This window comes from Hipposideros armiger, unplaced genomic scaffold, assembly GCF_001890085.2.
Source record: "Hipposideros armiger isolate ML-2016 unplaced genomic scaffold, ASM189008v1 scaffold_287, whole genome shotgun sequence".
NCBI lineage: Eukaryota > Metazoa > Chordata > Mammalia > Chiroptera > Hipposideridae > Hipposideros > Hipposideros armiger.
In genome coordinates this window covers 1,582,092-1,601,866 of record NW_017731637.1, presented here as the reverse complement: position 1 = coordinate 1,601,866, position 19,775 = coordinate 1,582,092, and the positions used below count along the sequence as shown (strand labels likewise).

Genomic DNA, 19,775 nt, shown 5'->3' with positions numbered 1-19,775 from the left:
GCTGCAAATATTAAATGTGATGTGTTAAGGCACCCAGCATAGGGCACAGCTAGGTGAAAATTACAGTCCAGTTGAATTGTAATAAAGAGATTGATTGAATGAATGAGTTTGAATTGACATAATGAAATATTTAGATATTTTATATAAATTAGAATTTGCAAGTTCAGATTCAACTAAAATTTTGCACTAACTGGGACCACTGTGTTAGGTGTGTTAGCATATGTTGTCTCACTGATTCTTCAAAGCAATCCTGTGACACAAGTGGTATTTTCTCTAATTTACATGTAAGTTCAGCTGAGAAAAGGGAAAATGCCTTCCACAAGATCCATTAGCATATGCTGGTATCAAGGATTTGCCTCTAAGAGTTCTAATTTCAGATCTTTTGCTTTTCCCATGTACCATGCTCCTCAAATATTTTTCTAATTCATTTTTGTTTTTTGTTTTTTTACTTTTTTTGTATTCTTACAAAAAAAGAAAGGCTCATGACTTTTCATTTTAATATTTAATTCACACTCTTTGTCTTTTACTGTTTTCTATATGCTTATTTTAAAAACTCTGTTCTTGTATTTGTATTCTTAGTGGTTGGGAGCATCTCAAACGTTGTCTCAGCAGCAGCAGCATATCTGTTTACAAAAATTGAGGAAATATTGTCTTTCCAGCATGGGAAGTTGAAGATAAGTGGCATACATTCATTTCAGCCTTGCTTCTGTTTTAATGACTCTGTTAGTGCAAATGAGTTATAAAATGTCACTGGATATCTAGGGAGTTGTTATAAACTAAAAGTCAACAGATTCTCTACTTTTGAAATGGTCATAGCCTGCATAGTGTGCTGAATTAAAAACTTTTTAATACTTAGAAATATTACAGGGATAGCATTTTATGTACTTCACATTTTATAAAGATAAAATTTGCAGCAACAAACAGCTCTCTTCTTTTTATAATCTACCTTGCAATAATAGCTATAATTAGCTTCTGTTGCACTGTTACCAGAAAGGGATGGTAAAATTAGCACTAAACAGATATAAAGTGAATCTTTATACAGCAGCTGAATATATAAATTCTCTGGAAGACCTATTGTTCTTACAGAGTGAATTTTAGATGTATAGTTAAAATATCTAAGGGCCTCAGTTGGCTCAGTTTGTTAAGAGCTCACTCAAGAGTGTGAGCTGTGTGAGCAACAGTGGTTTGATTCCCGGCCTGAGCTAAGCTGCCACTGAGCTGCCAACAGGTGGCAGGATGGCTCAGCTAAAAAAAAAATATATATATATATATACATATATACATATATATATATATATATATATATATGTATATATATAATCACTTTTGATCTTTGGCTTAACTTTTAAATGCCATATTGTTTATCAAATCAATTTGCCTTCTCAACTAATCAAACAGCTATTGCATTTGCACTATGAACATTTGCACTCTGAGCACTATGAATCATGTTAGATGCTAGGAGAGGGTGCAATTCCTGTACTCCAAAAACTGACATTCAGTTGGAACCTGTGACATCCCCACGTTGTTTATATATTCTGGTCCCTCTGAAATGCCCTTCATCGCTCTCTTTCCTTTCCTTTGATGGGTCCCACACTTTTTGAGGCTCATTGACACATCTTCTAAGATGCCTTTCTATCTAGAGCCCCACTCCCAAGTCACTGGTACCCTGAAAATAGTGTTTGTCATAGGATATTATAATTATTAGTATGTTTGGTAACCTCCCAGATTGTGAACTCCTTGAGCATGTAAGTCTGTTAGTTTTGTTTTCTGAGGGCCTGGCATATGAAATTTTTAGGTATTTTATGTATGTAATATATTACATATTATATATAGTTCCTAGTAAGAATTTGATTAATGAATTAAGGTGCTACAAGCTACAAGCACATACTAATATATAGTCATAGAAATTAATTGACAAAGAAAGATATCATGCAAAAAATGTCAGGAATGACTTATAAACAAGTACTACCGGTTTTAGGAGAACAAAGATTAGATTGGTGGTCAAAGAAGGATTCTGTTTTATTTTATTAAATTTATTGAGGTAACATTGGTTAACAACACTATATAAATTTGAGGTGTACAACATTATAATTTGATATCTATGTACTGTATTGTGTGCTTACCACCTGAAGCCTAGTTTCCTTCCATTACCGTACATTTGATGCCCTTTACTCAATTCACCCTCCCCCAGCCCCTTCCCCTCTGGTAACCACCATTCTGTTGCCTGTATCAATGAGTTTGTTTTTGTTTGATTGGCTAGTTCATTCTTTACTTTTTTGTTTTATAGTCCTTATATGGGTGAAATCATACAGTTTTTGTCCATTTCTGTCTGACTTATTTCATTCACTTAGTATAAGATCCATCTATTGGGCTGTTGGGAAAGTCATGATGTATTTTTCTATGTGTTTCAATGCAAAAATACCTCATGACTTTCCCGATGACCCAATATGTTGCCCCAAATGGCTACATAGATAGATAGATAGATAGATAGATAGATAGATAGATAGATAGAGATATATATAGAGAGATATATATAGATATAGATATTCACACACATATGTATCTTACATCTTCTTTATCCATTCATCTATCAATGGATGCTTAGGTTGTTTTCATGTCTTGACTATTGTAAATAAAGCTGCAATGAACATAGAGGTACATATATCTTCATGAATTAATGGTTTTTTTGGGGTTTTTTTTTTTTGGTAAATATCCAGAAGAAAAATTGCTGGATCACATGGTAGTTTTAGTGTTAATTTTTTAAGAAACCTCCATAGTGTTTTCCATAATGGCTGCATCAATTTACATTCCCATCAACAGTGTATGAGGGTTCCTTTTTCTCCACAGCCTCTCTAACACTTATTATTTCTTGTCTTGTTGATACTAACCATTATAACAAGTGTGAGGTGGAACCTTATTGTGGTTTTGATTTGCATTTCCATAATAACTAGTGATGTTAAACATCTTTTCATATGTCTATTGGCCATCTGTATGCCTTCTTTTGAAAAATGTCCATTCAGATCCTGTGTCCATTTTTTAATCTGTTTGTTTTTTTTTTTGTTCTGAGTTGTATAAGTTCTTTATATATTTTGGATATTAACCTCTTATCAGAAATATCATTTGCAAAAACTTCAATTCATTGCCTTTTTGTTGTGTTGACTGTTTCCTTTGCTGTGCATAATCTTTCTAGTTTGATGTATTTGCTTTTGTTTCCCTTTCCTTTGGAATTAAATTCACCTCTAAGACCAATGTCCAGAAGGCTGTTTTCTTCTTTGTATTTTAGTTTCAGGTCTTACGTTCAAGTCTTTAATCCATTTTGAGTTAATTTTTGTGTATGGTGTAAGATAATGGTCTAGTTTCATTCTTTTGCACGTCTCTGTCCAGTTTTCCCAACACCATTTATTGAAGAGACTTTCCTTTCTCCATTGTATATTCTTGGCTCCTTTCTCATAAATTAGCTGCCTATATGCGAATACGTATGGGTTTATTTCTGGGCTTTTAATTCTATTGCATTAGTCTGTGTGTCTGTTTTCTTGCCAATACCATACTGTTTAGATTACTGTAACTTTGTAGTATAGTTTGATGTTGGGGCATGTGTTATCTCTGGCATTGTTCTTTTTTCTCAGATTTGAAGGACAGATCAGGGCCAGCTTCATGGGTATACAACCCATGTAGTAACACAGGGCCTTGTGCTCAGACGGGCTCTATACTTGGCTTAATACTCTGCTGTCACCATCTAAAAACCCTTAATATGAACATAAGACCCTCATTTTAGTTTTGCACTAGGATCCACAAGTTATGTATTTGGTTTTGTTCCTGGTTTTAGGAAAATGATTTAGATTTACAGAAATTGGAAGTGAGGGGAGCAGGCAGCAAGAGAGAGCACAGGAGTCTGACAGGCATAATGAGAAGTGTGTAGGCATGCCAGAGGGGAAACAGACCAGCTCAAGAGCACCAAAGGACTTAGATTGTTAGTATGAGGCTTGAAAGATAAATCAAGGCAGAGTTCGGATACTATCCTGGAAGTGATGTATGATCTCAGACAATTAGTGTAGCTTTATGAAAAGTAGTATGGCGTCAATATGCAGGATGGATTAAAGAGCGGTGAGGCAGGGAACAGGGGATCAGGAAGCTGATCAGAGGCCCAGGAGTATTGTAATCAGGGCTTACATAGGTAGAAGAGGCACAGAAAGCACCAAATTGGGAAAGACTATGAGAGAAAAGTAGATGCAACTTTGACAACATGTGGGAATTGAGAAAAGACTAGAAGTCAAGGAGTATTTCAGACAGTCCGAGGCCAACAATGCACTCCTGGCTGAACTAAGAAAGTAAAGGGTGGGTGCAAAGTAGATTATTTGTTAGAGGAATGAGGGGTTGAGTTTTAGATATTTGAGGTAATAACAGAATTTCAAAATAGAATTGTTCATTTTGCAATTAAATATAAATAATTGTTCATGGAGAAGAGAGTCTGAACAAAAGAAAGGGTGGTCCACTGTGTCAAATGTTGCATAAAGGCAAGGACATTGAATACTGAGTCAAGTCCTTTAGGTCATAGTTTTAGAAGAGCAATGAAAAGAGTGACCCAATGAAGACTGTATGGGAATTAAGGAAATAAGGTAGCACTTCCTAAATTAATAATTCCTCTTCTGCAAACTCACTTCTGCCTGCCCTGTCACACTGAATGGTACCATCTCTACCACCCAGTTTCTTATCCAGAAATGAGGTCATCGTTGGCTCTTCCTCCTTTACTCATCTTTTCTTTCCTCTCTATTCAATCAGTTCTTTCTTGTTCTTTCTACCCACCAAGTGTCCCTTGAATCTACCCACATCTCTTTGTCCCACCACCATTTATCATCACCTTATACCGCTCTGAAGGCAAAGTCCTCTGAAATAGCCTGATCTTTATCATCCCCAACCCCACTCCAACCCTCACCATCTCATTCCTCTCATCGGAGGTAGGGCAATTTTTCTAAAATACAGGTCTGATTGTGTCACTTTCTGCTTAAGACCCTGTTATGAATTGTGTCCCCATCAAATGATATTAAAGTCCTAACCCCTAGTGCCTGTGAATGTGACCTTATTTAGAAATAGAATATTTGCAGATGACCACGTTAAGATGAGGTCATTAGCGTGGGCCCTAAACCAATATGACAGTCTCCTTATGAAATGGGAAAATTTGGGCACAGCAGAGATCTGGGTGATGCCTCTACAAGCCAAGGATACCAAAGATTGCCAGCAAACCACCAGAAGCTGCAAGAGAGACATGAAAGGGATTCTTCCTCATAGCACTCAGAAGGAACCAACCCTGTATATTTGGTGCCATGCAGGCACCTACAGCTTGTGGATAGTAATCTAATACCTTAACCATACCCACACAAAATTTTGAATAACACATATTTCTAAGGGACCCAGCAAAACCTTGAGTAATTCTCTGCTGGGTCCCATAAAAATGTGATTAGCATACTCATATAAGACATTAGCATCATGTATGCATACTACCTTATTTTCACTTTTAACAGCATTATAAACCTCATGGACTTAATTAGTATATTTTTACAGCATACTTCTAAGTTTGTTAAATTATGATGATATTAGTGATTGGTTTGGTTCAGTTCCAGAATCTCTGACAGGTTACAGACTTGAATATACAGCACTTAAATATAACTGAATAGCTTATGCTTCATTGCTTGGGATGAATCCAGCATGTTATGAACTAATCTTTATTAAACCTATGACTTAACCAATCATTAATGATTTTTTAAGGAAAATTTAGAGGCCTCCTAAAAACACTTATTTTGTTTCATTCAGGCTCTGACTGGTTTTTAGCTCATTTAAACTGTACCTAGTATAAATAGTTCTCTTTGATGATATGACAGAGTGGGTTTTTCCTTTCACATGAAGGCAAGTAACTGTATATTATGCAACATGGATTTAATTAGTCTTATAATATTGATAATTATAGGCAGAAAAATTGTAATCAAATGATTAGAGCTTAAATATTTGCAGGGAATTTCTTTTCCTTTAGGGAAACGAAAAAGTACACATTCACTTATATTCTTCAGAAGATTTAGCGGTGCCAGTTTCCATTTCATATTTCTTTATTAAAATGTTCCAGGGTTTTGGGACATGGAAGGGAGTCTGTCTGGGCGGGGGCGGGGAGACCAGGTTGCGGAGAATGACAGGGAGAGGAGAAGGTGAGGGTTTGCTTAAGAACTACGCAGAAGTATAATTTGACCAAAAATACTCATGAAAAAGTTTGGAAAGTGGAATTCAAACTCCTAAAATGTTAGTTAAGGAAATCAGAATTAAGAAATTACCCTCTTGCCAAAATAGTTACAGGCTAACATTATTCAGGGAAGGAAAAGTTACTTAAGCGTTACTTTTATAATTCTAAATTCTAACTTTTTGTTACTTTCTTAATTTTGGAAACCTTACAAATTTAAACTTTCTTTATCATTTTTAAATTATTTGAGCATAATTTAGATATTGTGAACTTAAAATATAAATGTTTTCAGACAACCTCTTTACCATAAACTGATTCCTGACAGGCCATGTCTCTCTTTTTCAGTGTTCAAAGCACGTGTCAGTGCTGAATGGCCATGACATTTTCCTGGGTTAGCTCTAGCTCTTGACTATTACTGGAGCTCATAGGCTTTCAGGTGCTAATTGGGATCTGTCCCCTTAGAGCCTTGCAGTGCTAGATGGGTCTCACTGGAGCCAGTGGCAGAGAAGGCAGCTATGAGTTTGCCTTTTTATCACAAGTCTCAGTGTTTGAAAAGTTGTTACTAGTAGTTTTAAACAACACTCCAAGAAAAATTGCTTTTTCTTTCTCACCACTACACAGAGAGTGGATTTCTCCCATAGAGAGCACAGCCTCCATTAGTAAGGATGGTGACAGCGTCAGAGATGGACTTTATCACTGAGGGCCAGGTGGGATGTGGGGCAAGTCCAGAAATGACCTGGCGGTTCTGTCCTTGGAAAGGGGATTGGGTTTGGGTATTTATACTGTATAATAGGTGCCACACTTTTCCCTTTTGTCTGTATATGTATTGATTTTATTTATGATATTTTCCCATGCCAAAAAAAAAAAAAAAAAGAGGAACCAACCCTGCTGACACCTTGATTTTGATTTTGAACTTCTGGTCTCCAGAACCATGCGATACTAACTTTCTATTTAATAAACGTATTTTAATAAATTTTGAACAACCCAATTTATGGTACTTATTTATAACAGCCCTGGGAAACTAATACAGACCCTAAGATAGCCCCCCACTACTCACAGGCTAAAGCCCAAACTCTTTAACACAGCTAAAAGACCCACCATGATCTGGCCCCTGCTGAAGTCTCCAGCCTTTCCTCTTTCTTTCAATCCTCCCCCACCCTTAATCCCTCCCCCAACCTGCCCCTGCACCCTCCCCCCACCCACCCACACACATACATCCTGCACTCTTTACTGCAGTAGTACTCAGCTTTTGTTAGGTTCTTGATGTTTCTTGCTTTCTCTCACCTATGATCTTTTGCACATGTCATTTTCTTGTGGTTAGAGTATATTTCTGCCTTTCCTTTTCATCTCATCCTTCAAGTCTCAGTTTAGTCCTCTTCATTCATTTATTCAACAAATATATATATATATATATATATATATATATATATATATATATTTGGATATTCTTGTTCTTTAAAAAAATTTTTAAATTTTTTAACTACAGTTGACATTCAATATATTAGTTTCAGATGTACAGCATAGTGGTTAGACATTTATATAACTTATGAAGTGATCGCCCAATAAGTCTAGCACCCACCTCTCTGTCCTGGCACCATACACAGTTATTGCAATATTACTGACTATATTCTTTATGCTGTACTTTACATCCTCATAACTATTTTGTTACTGCCAATTTGCACATCTTAATCCCTTCCCCCTTTCCACCCAGTCCCCCAACCCTCTCCCATCTGTCAACCATCAATTTGTTCTCTGTATTTATGAGTTTGTTTCTGTTTCTTTGTTTATTTTGTTTTTTAGATTCTACATACAAGTGAAATCATATGGTATTTGTCTTTTTCTGTCTGACTTATTTCACTTAGTATACTACCCTCTAGGTCCATCCATTTGTTGTTCCAAATGGTAAGATTTAATTGTTTTTTATAGCCAAGTAATATTCCATTGTATATGGGTACCACATCTTTTGTGTCCAATCATCTATTGACAAACACTTAGGTTGCTTCCATATCTTGGCTATTGTAAGTGATGCTGCAATGAACAAACGGATGCAGACATATGTTTTTATCAAATTGGTGCTTTGGATTTTTTTTGGATAAATACCCAGAAGTGGGATTGTTGTGTCATATGGTAATTCTATTTTTATATTTTGAGGAACCTCCATACTGTTATGCTACCTGTTATCAAACTATACTACAAGGCTGCAGTAATCAAAACAGCATGGTACTAGCATAGAAACAGACACGTACATCAATGGAACAGAATAGAAGCCCAGAAATAAACTAAAAAATGTATGGTCAATTAATCTATGACAAAGGAGGCAAAAATATACAATGGTATAAAGACAGCCTCTTTAATAAACAGTGTTGGGAATATTCAACAGATATTTTTGAAATGCCAGGTATAGTGTTTAAGAGTAACAAAACAAACACAGCCCTTTGCTCATAAGATTCCAAGTCTAGCAGGAGAGACCAATATCCAATGAGGCAATAGGAGACAAGAGATGTCAACACCATGTTGGAAGCCATAAAATAGATGGATTGTGGAAAGTGCTGAAGGCTACACAACAAAGCTAAACCCCAAGCCTGTAATGAGAGAAGCCAACGAGAAGCAATTCAAATCACACCACAGACACTCAGCAAAGCTCAGAACCCTGCGGCACAATATACCTTTGTGAAGGATGGAGCTGAAAAACAGAAAGATTGTAAAAATTATATATAAGGTGCAGTGAAACATTTCTCACCCTATCCTGATCCCCACTTTGTTATAAAAAAGGAAGATTCAGAGAAAAATAGTTTTGGGTTATTCAAAATGATAGTAGAAATAAAATGTTCAATAAAAGTTTTGAAGAAAAAGTTGAAAAACGCCCTGGCAGTAGAACAGGAAGGCTAAGAAGCAGAAAATAGGAAAAAAGAAAACAAAATTAGAGGATCAATCCAGAAGTCTCAACATCCAAATAAACTTAGTTCCAAGGAAAGAGAACATAGAAAACAAAGGAAAGGAAATGTGAGAAAGATCTAGAGAGAACATTCCAGAACAGAAATACTTTGATTTCCAGATTAAGAGATCACTGAGTTCCTAGCACAATGAATGAAAACAGACCCACTCTAAGACATAACATAAAATTTCAGAATGTCAGTCATAAAGAAAAAATCCTAAATATTTCCAGAAATTAAAAAAAAAAAATGACACACAAGAGACCATAGTCAGAATGGCATCAGACCTCTCAGCAGCAATGCTGGAACCTAGAACACACCAGAACAGTTCCTTCAGAATTTTAAGAGAAAATGATTTCCGGTGCGGGCTTCCAAGAATGAGGGTAGACTACATATGCCTTCAGTTATAAAATATCTCAAAATTTTTATGTCCCATGAGATCTTTCTAGAGGGTGTGCTTATTAAAACAAGGAAGTAGACCAAGGAAATGGAAGATAAGTCCAAAAACAGGAGATCCAATTCAGAGGGAAATGAAGATTCCCCAGGATGATGGCAAAGGGAAGCTTCTGGACAGCAGTTTGGCAGCAGGACCAGACAGGAGGATGAAGGACCCTAGGAAGGACCTCTCCAAGAGAGAAAATAAAAGAGAAATGGATTCATTCTTGACTTTTAAAAATCATTTTAGCTCTCTTGGAGAGTTTGGTACAGAATTAGTAGTAGGTACATAGACACCTAACAAATGAAAAAAGATACAAAAATGAAATATAAACATAGTGATCTGCATAACTCAGCTATGAATATTTGCATAGTCATTATAAAAAAACTGCATGTTAATTTAACTAAAAAGATGTTATCACCTGTTTCAGAGAATTGTGAGAGGGTTAGTGTGTGCGTGTTGGAGTAAGAGGGCCAAATCTTCATCTCCCAAGTAACAAGTAAAAAAAAAATTTGATCCTGAACAATTAAGACATATAGTATAAGCATAGCATCTAAAAATATGCAGTAGCAGAAGAAATAGCTAAAACTGTTTAAAATAATTGTTTCTGGGAAATAGGAATTGGAGGAAGAGATGAAGAGTGTGAGGAGACTGGTGTTTCACCATAAACCCTGAGGTAATATTTGACTTCTAAAACTATATACATGTATTACTTTGATTAAAAAATTAAAGAAAACATGTCCACACAAAAACATACACTATTGTTTACAGCAACATCATTAATAATATCCAAAAAGTGAAAACAACTCAAATATCTATCAACTAATGAATGGATATATAAAATGTGGTATATGCATATGATGGAATATTATTCTGTAGAAATGGACGAAGTACTGATACATGCTACAACACGGATGAGCCTTGAAAACATTCTGCTCAATAAAGAAGCTAGTCACAAAAGACCATGTATTGTATAATTCTATTTATATGAAATGTTCATAATAGGCAAATCTATAGAAACAAAATAGATTAGTGACTGGGAATTTGGAAGGTGGGAGTAAATGGAGAATAACTGCTAATGGATATAAAGTTTTTTGGGGGGATGATGAAAATATTCTGTAATCATATAGTGTGATGGTTGCCCAACTCTGTCAATATACCAAAACCCACTGAATTTCACTTTTAAACAGTGAATTTTATGGTATAAAAATCACACCATGATTTAAAAACTGAAGAATAACAAACCCTAATTCATAGGGTTGTTTTGAGGAATAAGTAAAATAATGTACATGAAGGGTCTAGTCTAGAGCCTGGTATAAATGTTAAGACAGATTAACACTTATATAGCCTTTGTTATGTGGCAGACACTCTTCTTCGTTCTCTACATATATAATTCACTTAACCATCATAACAACTATATAAAATAGACACTATCCTTAGCCCCATTTTGTAGATGAGGAAACTGAGGTCAGCGAAACTAAATACTTTGCCCAAGGTTACACAACTATTATAACAATAGAGCTGGGTGCAGCCCTAGACAACTGACCCAGCATCTTTACTCTTAACCACTCTACGGTACTACTCCCTCTGCGTGCCTCCCTCACCTCAAGTCTGGGTTAGTGCTTTGTGTTTCCCTCAGGCACTATGCTTTTCACCTGTCATGGTTCTAAGAACCACTTGCCTTTTCACCTGTCCGTGTCCTTGATACAGTGGACATTCTACAAAGGCAGGGATTGTGCCCATCTTAATTACTGTCATTTTCTGCTTGTCAAATGTTAGGCGGCAAGCAGTAGAGTGAAGCAGAGGTGTTTTCCCTTTGTACAAATCCCATGAGTAAATGAAAGGGAAGAGGAAGGAGTATAAGAGATTAAAGATTCTAGAAAAACATGAGATAATTGATGGAGCAAGGTATCTAAGGAAGCAGAACGTATAAAATTAAAATTATAATAGGGAACTATAGGCCTTGAGAAGATGGAAGAACACCTCCTTTAAGATTGAAAGAGAATAGGAAATGATGGATCTTGTGAAAGCAGAGGAGGCTAATAAAAGCAGCTCATACCAGATGACTTGATCATCTCACAGCTAAGAGGAAGGAATCTTGGGCCAGGATAGGATGCTGGAGAGCAGAGTAGATTAGGCAAGAGGGGAGAGTTTGGAATACATGTCGAACTTTTGGGGTCTCTTTAATATTATGATGAATAATATGGTGGACCCAGAAAAAATGCAGAAACACACAAAATTATGTATACGTTTTAGGGATCCATGGACCCTAGAATGAGAATGCCTGCTCTCAGTAATTAATGAAATTGAATAAAGTATTTCTGAGAAGTAATTTGAAGGCAAGCAGCTTGAATTTATAGCACTGCAAATCTGTTTCTGTGAGGGTAGTAGCTGATACAGTATTAGAGATTGAGGCTGTGGGCTTCATAGCAATTCAGGGGTGGGGGTGAAGGAAGCAGTAGAGGAGGGCAGCAGGGGCTGAGCGCAGGCGAAGTACAGGCCAGTGAAGTGACAGGTGGCAGGAGAGGCCTGTTGAAGGTGGGAGGTGGGAGGTGGGGAAGGTCCAGTCCGGGTGCAGGTCATCAGTGGTACCTTGTCTGTAGAGAAGGTAAAAACAATAATAAAAAACAAAAGTCAGTCTTCTGTTTATTATCATGATGATGCACAAGCAATTCTAAACACTGACAGTGATACAGTACTCCTCTCTGAAAAAGCCTTGATCTAAGACCTGAACAGTTGCCTGCCTGGGTAGACTTACGTCACTGAGAGGCAGATAAAGAGGTTAAGATGGAGGGAGTGGTCCAGGATGTGGGTGAGGTGATAGTGGGTCGCTGCTGTGGAGCCAAAGCTGAGCTGGTACTAGAGCAGAAAGACTCCTTCAGCTGACTGGTTGTAAGCAGCACAATTCAATGGCTTTCATCTTCTAGAAACTAGACATCATCTGGAATCCTAAATTCTTTTTTTGAATTGAATCTGCTGCTAGTCATAACGTTTGTTTCACCACCTTCAAAAGTCAGCTCCGCTCAAATCTGTACTTCGTTCCACTGCTGTTTCACCCCTTTCATAATAGATGGCATTTATATACTTACATGTCTTTCTCCCCTACTAGATCGTGTATGTGGTGTGATCAAAAGATACGGTGAACGTTTAAACAAAAAAAATGTATTATAATAAAAGACACATTGCCATTAATTTCCCTCAAAATACTCCCCCTCACTTCAAACACACTTATCCCATCATTCTTGCCACTTTCTAAAGTAGTTCTGGAAGTGCTCTTTTGTGAGTGTGTTTACTTCATCCATCCTCCATCCTGACAGCACTCTGTGTCACACATCACTTCTGGTATGGCAATTTCTGTCAAATAAAAACATTATGGAAGAGGACTTCCAGAACTGCTTCAGAAAGTGGTAAGAACGATAGGATAAGTGTGTTCGAAGTGAGGGTGAGTATTTTGAGGGCGATTAATGGCAATGTGTCTTTTATTTATTTAATTATTTTTAATGTAATAATTATTTTTAATGTAAACGTTCACCATATTTATTTTTATCACACTTTGTATTCCTTGAGAGCAGTGATGTGTCTTGCTCATTTCTGAATCACCAGTGCCTACAGATAGGCACCCAAGCACTTGTTGAGCCAATTCTCAAGTACATTTTGCTTTTCTTTATAGATTCCTCAGATCTCCGATGACCAGGCAACAATAAATACACAATGCTGCTGCTTTCTTTCTCCCAGGTACATGAGTGAGTCCCTGTTTCCATTGATGAAGTGTTACTGCTGGTCCTACGTTCCATCCTGAAACCACAATACAGATACAGAACCATATTTTTGGGGGGTAAATCCACAATCACCTCACACTTTTTTTTAATTAAATTTTATTAGGGTGACAATTGCTAACACAGTTACATAGATTTAAGGTGTAGAATTCTGTAATACATCATCTGTGTATCACATTATGGGAAGGGGAAAAGGGGGTGGGAGATGAGGGTAAAGGGGATCAAATATATGGTGATGGAAAGAGAACTGACTCGGGGTGGTTGAACACCTCACACTTTTTTATCACAAAGACCATCAAGACATTATTGATGGAGTCCTGCTGTAGGGCCCTGAGTGACCAGCGTGGAAACAACCAACATTTGGCTGTATTGTAACATGATCTACCCTGTCATAGCAATATGTGGATGCTTCTCCGGTGTTCTAAAATAATTTAGGTGCTTCTTGAAAACCCTCTGCAACTTATTACTGGGGAGTAATTATGCAATGGAGAAAACAGGGTTCGATTCACCTCCTTAGTTTTTCTGGGGGTATCACAAGATAGTTCTATATGAGGTGAACCACTTCTAGAATGGATGGAATCTCCACCATCTCTTCCTGTTCTTCTGCCCAGCCCCCAAGATGGCCACTGTGGGGTTCTGACTAAGAAGTGGTCCACCACTGGCAAATGGAGTAGAGAAACCAAAACGGCTTGGTTTAATATTTCAGGTCAGGAACAGGAGCTTTCTAGAAGGGAAATCAAAGAAGCAAAAGAAATATAAAGGCAGACCCCCCAAAACAGAGTACCCACTGTCAGGTTTGCAGGCCCCTAGTAAATACGGAAATGAATGGAATGACCAAGCATCATTACTGTCAGACCTGGAGCACAGCTGTATATCCTGATTCTTCAATAGCAGGCTGGCCCCAAAGCTGCATACAGTCTCCAGGCAATGTGGAGATGATGCTTAAGTTAATGTTCAGCCAACATTACTCAGGGTGCCGCACACCCTCATGACTACTGTTAGGCTATGAGCTCTTGAGCACTTACATTTGAAGATGGGAACTTGCCCTCAAGACAAGCATCCAGGTTTGAGCATAGAATAGAGCTATTTATTCTCTCTCTAATTTTCTTAAATGTGCATTCAAAAATAAATCTGGTCTGGATGAAGGAATTTAGCTGTCCATGTAACCATCACAGCTGCCTGAGTGATCCTCTGGTGCTCTTAATAGGAAACACCTAAATAATTGAAATCGCTAATTGGGTTAAAGAGATCCCTAGCACGGTAGGTGTTCTATAAATAAAAGAATGTGTAAATAATATAGTGACCTTCCTATTTTGGCCCTTCCACTTAAGGAGGTCATTTTGTTTCGTTCTCACCAATAATCATTATTCGGGGAATCTTAGAGGTTTGGTTTTGGCTGAGGCAGGGCTTTCCGGGAAACAAGGAAACTCCTTTTAGTTTGCTTCAGGTGTACTGCCACCTTTTCCCTTGGCTCTTTCACTCGAAACAAGTAATTTGTTTATCTTTGCTATAAGCAGCTAGAAACCTGGGCTTTGTGTTTGCAACTGGAGTCAGGGAAAGAAGTCAAGGTAGCAGGCTAACCTTGCCTTGTTATCTGAACTCAGGCAGGTTTAAGTAGCCCACAACCTAACAGAGGAGAAAGAAAGGAAAGGAAAGAGAAAAATGCTTTATGAAGAGGAAGTGGTAAAGAGGCTTCTAAATTTCATTGTGACCTGTTCTGTTCTGTCAGGTGATTTTGGCGGGGGAGGAGACATGAAAAAAAAGTTTAGTAAAATGTCCTTATAAAGACAAAATCTATTTCTTCCTCGGCTGATGATTTGTCATTTTAGTCACTTCCTGCCTGCCTTGTGACCACACACTCTGGGGTTGACAAAGTTGCTCTGCAGATCAGAAAGAAGGGGTTTTCTGGTCACACGCCAGTATCACTGAGGACAGTTTTTCTACAAGGTAAATTTTCTTTATGTCATTTTGTCATTTCTAAGTGCTTATGATGTTTTGCTTGTTGGGTGGCTCTTTCTGTGGATTGTGGAGTTTGCCTTCAGAGGACTAGAGGTCTGGGCATCTGTCACCTGAGCCCTGTGTGAGCCCCACCACTGCTAAACTGCGGAGCAAGGCAATGCTGCAGGCACCTCATGTGGCCACCCAGCGTGGGACCCCTCAGCTCTCTGGGCGGCTTCTTCTCCAGTTACCCACTGTTACCATCCCCAAAAACTATGATTTTTTTTCCCTTTTTAAACCAACCATGTTCTGATTTATTTCTATTGCTTTATTTCAGGAAGGCTATTTACTGTGATTTTATCTACTTTAAAATGTTTTCAGGAAAGTGCATATTGATCATTTAGATTGTGCTGCTCATTGGCCTAATGGGGGTAATTTAACTTTAACTCCTGTAGTTCTGTTTTTCTAAAAATCTTCTTTATAATACTTGAGTAGATATATTAACATGTTGAGTCATATGTTAGTGTGATACTAGTTATTTGAGTGATTTGGGTGCCAATGGTTTTTAATGGGTGTGCTTAACTGCATGGAATTAAAGTTCACCTCTTCTCCATTTAGTCTCTAAAACTAAAAGCAATCTGTGTTGTTTAATTGTACTTTTTCATAGCATTGTCTGACCTGTCAATTATGCTTATGACCATACAAAATGACCGTTGAGTTCTGGATGAAAGGTTTCTGTCTACAACAGAAATTCTTATGAAGTTGATAGAGGATATTTATTCCAGGAACTTTCTTGAAACATAGACTTTGGATCTTGTAATATCAGCCTTTATTTAATTATCATTATCCAAAAATATTAAGAACCATTAACAGATGATAAACCTAAAAGCCATTTAGGTTTTAGACTGGAAATGGATTTATTTATCAGTATACTTAGCAAAACATACGTTTTCTTAGTCAAGTATAGCAACTTGTTTTCTGAAATTATTTCCTGAGGACAACACTTTTTTAAAAAAATCATTAAACAAAGGTGGTTTATTCCACACACATTTTGATTTTAAATTTACATACATTTATTATAATTGGTTTCTATTAAATCAAATTGTTTTAAGAATATCCACACAGGCAATTTTGAATGAAATTAACTATTTACCTATAAATGTGAATTTCTGGACATTGCAAAATGTGACGATCAATATGGTTTTACACATCTAACCTGAAAAAATGTGGAATTGGGGGAGGAGGGCTTGAACTATCACCCCCCAAAAAATTTTTTTTTAAATATGCTATGTATTATTTTAAGTAAAAATATTAATGAGAATAAAATAAATTAGGATGTGAAAGTATGTTAGTATTTTCCACACATTAGAAGAGAATAAAATAGAATATGGAAACTTAATTCAAAATAGAAAAAAGTCGCTTGATTTAAATCGTTTAGTTTGTTAAAGCTTCAGCCTGATATGTTATAAAATAGCCATTCCTCGTCATTCTAGCTCATTTTCAGTAATATCAGGGAAGAATCTTCTGGGTCTTGCCCTTCAGACAAGCACTGCTATGGTGGGATGGAGTTGTGCTTAAGGGGACATTTCATTAGCAATCTCAGGGATGCTTTATTTGGTTAAATTTTAAATTTTGTCTCCTTTATAAATTAAGCCTTGAAACAATTCGTAATTTGGGAACAATTTCAATGTTTTAACATCATTTATAATTGTTTTTCTGAACCCTTTGAAGAAGGGAAGCCCAAGAAGTAAAGTGTCATTCAAACGTATTTATTTAATTAGAGAGGACAGACGAGCAATAATAACACTTAATATTTATAAGTACTTAGTATGTGCAGCCACTCTTCATGCATTACCTCCTTTAATTCTCTCAAGTACCTTTACAGGTGAGAAGTGGGCTTAGATCGTTGAAGGCACTGACCCAAGGTCCCTGGGCAGTTGGAGGGGGCAGGGGTGGTAGGCTGCAGGATTTTCGGCTCCATACTGCCTCGCTATAAGCATGTGTCTCTTCCACATCCTCTGTTCCACACTAGCATACTTTCTCTTTTCCAGATGTAGATATTAAAGGCTTTTATTGCTGAAGCTGACTAAAGAGATCTGGTCACTCACGAGAGAGAGAGAGAGAGAGAGAGAGAGAGAGAGAGAGAGAGAGAGAGAAAGGAAGAGGGAGAAGAGAGGAAGGGAGGGACACGGAAGGAGAGAGAATGAGAGACAGAAAGAGAAGAAAAAAATTTGCAAGAAACCCAGAAACATTTTTATTTTTAATAAGAGATATCATTGAGGGTTTCATATAATAATAGAATTAAGTATTTTCTTTTAATTAATGCATAATTTTACTAAAGAATTGTGGGCCCTCACAAACTTGCCTCAACCACTTCCCCCAACCTAAATTTCTTGTCACTTCCTTCTGCTCTAGCTGCTCCCCCGCCCCCCACGCTCACCTCCCTCACTTACCAACTTTCTGGGTGCACAAGACCACAAGCCACCAGAATGTCCTAGGCTTTTTTACTTCTTTTTTGCTCCAACCGTTTCTCCAATTGCTGTCTTCTCTATTTGAAAGACTTCTGGTTATTTTTCAAGGCTCGTGTCGAGAAGCATGCCCTTTGGGAGGCCTTTCCTACTGGATCGCCCCCGTCTTTCTTGCCGGCTTTTCTTCTGTGTGTGTTTGCTTAATGCTTTGATCCTAGAGTAAGTATAGCAGTAATCATATTGTTTTAGTTTCAAATCCTTATTTGCTGATAGCCTGACCCTCTTCTCCAGCTCTCCTAGCACATAGTATGTGCTAACGATATGTGTTGAACTGAAAATTTGTCACAAGCTTTTTTTTTTCTCAGTTCCTTAGATATTCATGGAAGTCTTTTCTTTGGTTTCACTTATTAACTTAACTACTTACTGAGTTCCCCCAGTGACGGCTATGAAAGAAGATACAATGATAATATATTTTGCATTCTACCATGCTTCCTCTTTGCCAAAGCACTAGTCTTCATTTTAGCCTCAAAACACTACCCGGACATTGGCTTCAAGGGATATAAGAAATTGTCCAATGACCATTGCAAACAGGCAAAATTATAATCTCATTATTCACTGAGCTAAAAGTTAGCTGCCCGTGCCAAAACTATGTCCCTGATTGTGGGCTTTCGGTTTTTCTCAGAAAATCCTCAAGTCAACTTCTGCTTGTTACCTAAAGAGTAAAGGCCCCTCTGTATATACAGGCGAGAGGATGAACAAATTTAAAACTCAGGTTAGGTATAATAAATTAAGAAATTTGCTTATAAAATTACATTTATGAAGGCATAAATTTATAAAGTAAGATTATATATAAAGGCATTGAACTTTATGACTAATAACAGATTTTGTAGCAGAATGACATTAATTAGAGTAATCTAATGGTCTTCCTAGTGTTCTTTTGTCTGCTAGTTTCCCAACTGACAGACATCATCCAAGGAAATAATGCTATTCCAGCTGCATATTGAACCCTGCAGAAATAAAAATTAGAATGAGAATCCACCAAAATATAAACTAATCAGTGTCAGCAGATTCCAAGAATTTTAAGTTCCCTATTTTACCAGATGTCAATGTACTTCTTAAATAAAAAATGTTCCTGTTTCACATTGTTTTCATTTGGAGTTCTAAGAAGTTGCCTTCTGATTAGATGTTCATCTTGTAGGGGCATTTCCCTACAGTTATAACCACTGGGCTCCCCAAATGGCATCTCCTAGTTACTTTCCTCAGTTCCCTCCTGATTCAGCTTCCTTATACGATTGGCTGTTCCTGTTGTTTTAGTTTGTCAGTTTCCGTCATTACATAGTCTTCCCAGTAATTTCATAATCACTCCATTTCGTAAGTCACTGCAAGCAGCATGGCGGGGGGGTGGGGGGAAGAATTTCAATTTATCACCCCAATAATAACAGCTAATATGTATGTACTACTCACTTTGAGTATTTTTAAAGCATTTTAACCATATTATTGCATTTATTCATCATCACAACAATCCTGTGTGGTAGTTACTTGTGTTATCTTCAGATTTGAAGGCTAGTTAATCCATTCAAATATTTCATTATTTTAATTTCCTTTAACTGAATCAGTTTTGTATTAACCGCTGAATTCCAGGGGAAACCTGGAGTAAACAGGCAGCAGACCATGGTACTTGTTTACACCCAAGCCCTTGAGTTGAACTCAAATAATCACAAAGTATCCCAAATAAATGCATCTGTATTATTGGGTCGCCGGGAAAGTCATGATGCTTTTTTGCATTGAAAAACATAGAAAAATATGTAATGACTTTCTCGACGACCCGATATAATAGCTTTTATTAATCAGACTATCATCTTCATCATTACCATTATCATCAGTATTTACTCAGCCCTGTGCAATTTATAGGCCTCTGCCTGGATCACACAACATGATCTCTACCCCCAAAATCTTTAAAAATTTTTCAGCCTTAGAAGGTTAGAATACTTTTAGTCAAGT

General features: G+C 37.1%; 1 protein-coding gene across 3 annotated transcripts in view; it reads left to right on the top strand.

The window, feature by feature from the left end:
* Nucleotides 1–19,775, top strand: part of LCP1 (lymphocyte cytosolic protein 1) — a 90,914-nt gene that overhangs the window by 20,128 nt on the left and 51,011 nt on the right. The window contains exon 1 of one of the 3 annotated variants that reach the window (XM_019658701.1): nt 15,100–15,315. The exons of 1 other annotated variant lie outside the window; for it this stretch is intronic. The gene's annotated coding sequence lies outside the window, so the exon portion shown is untranslated. Of the gene's footprint in view, nt 1–15,099; nt 15,316–19,775 lie in introns of those variants that run through there. One more of the 3 variants, XM_019658702.1, reaches the window with a different exon arrangement.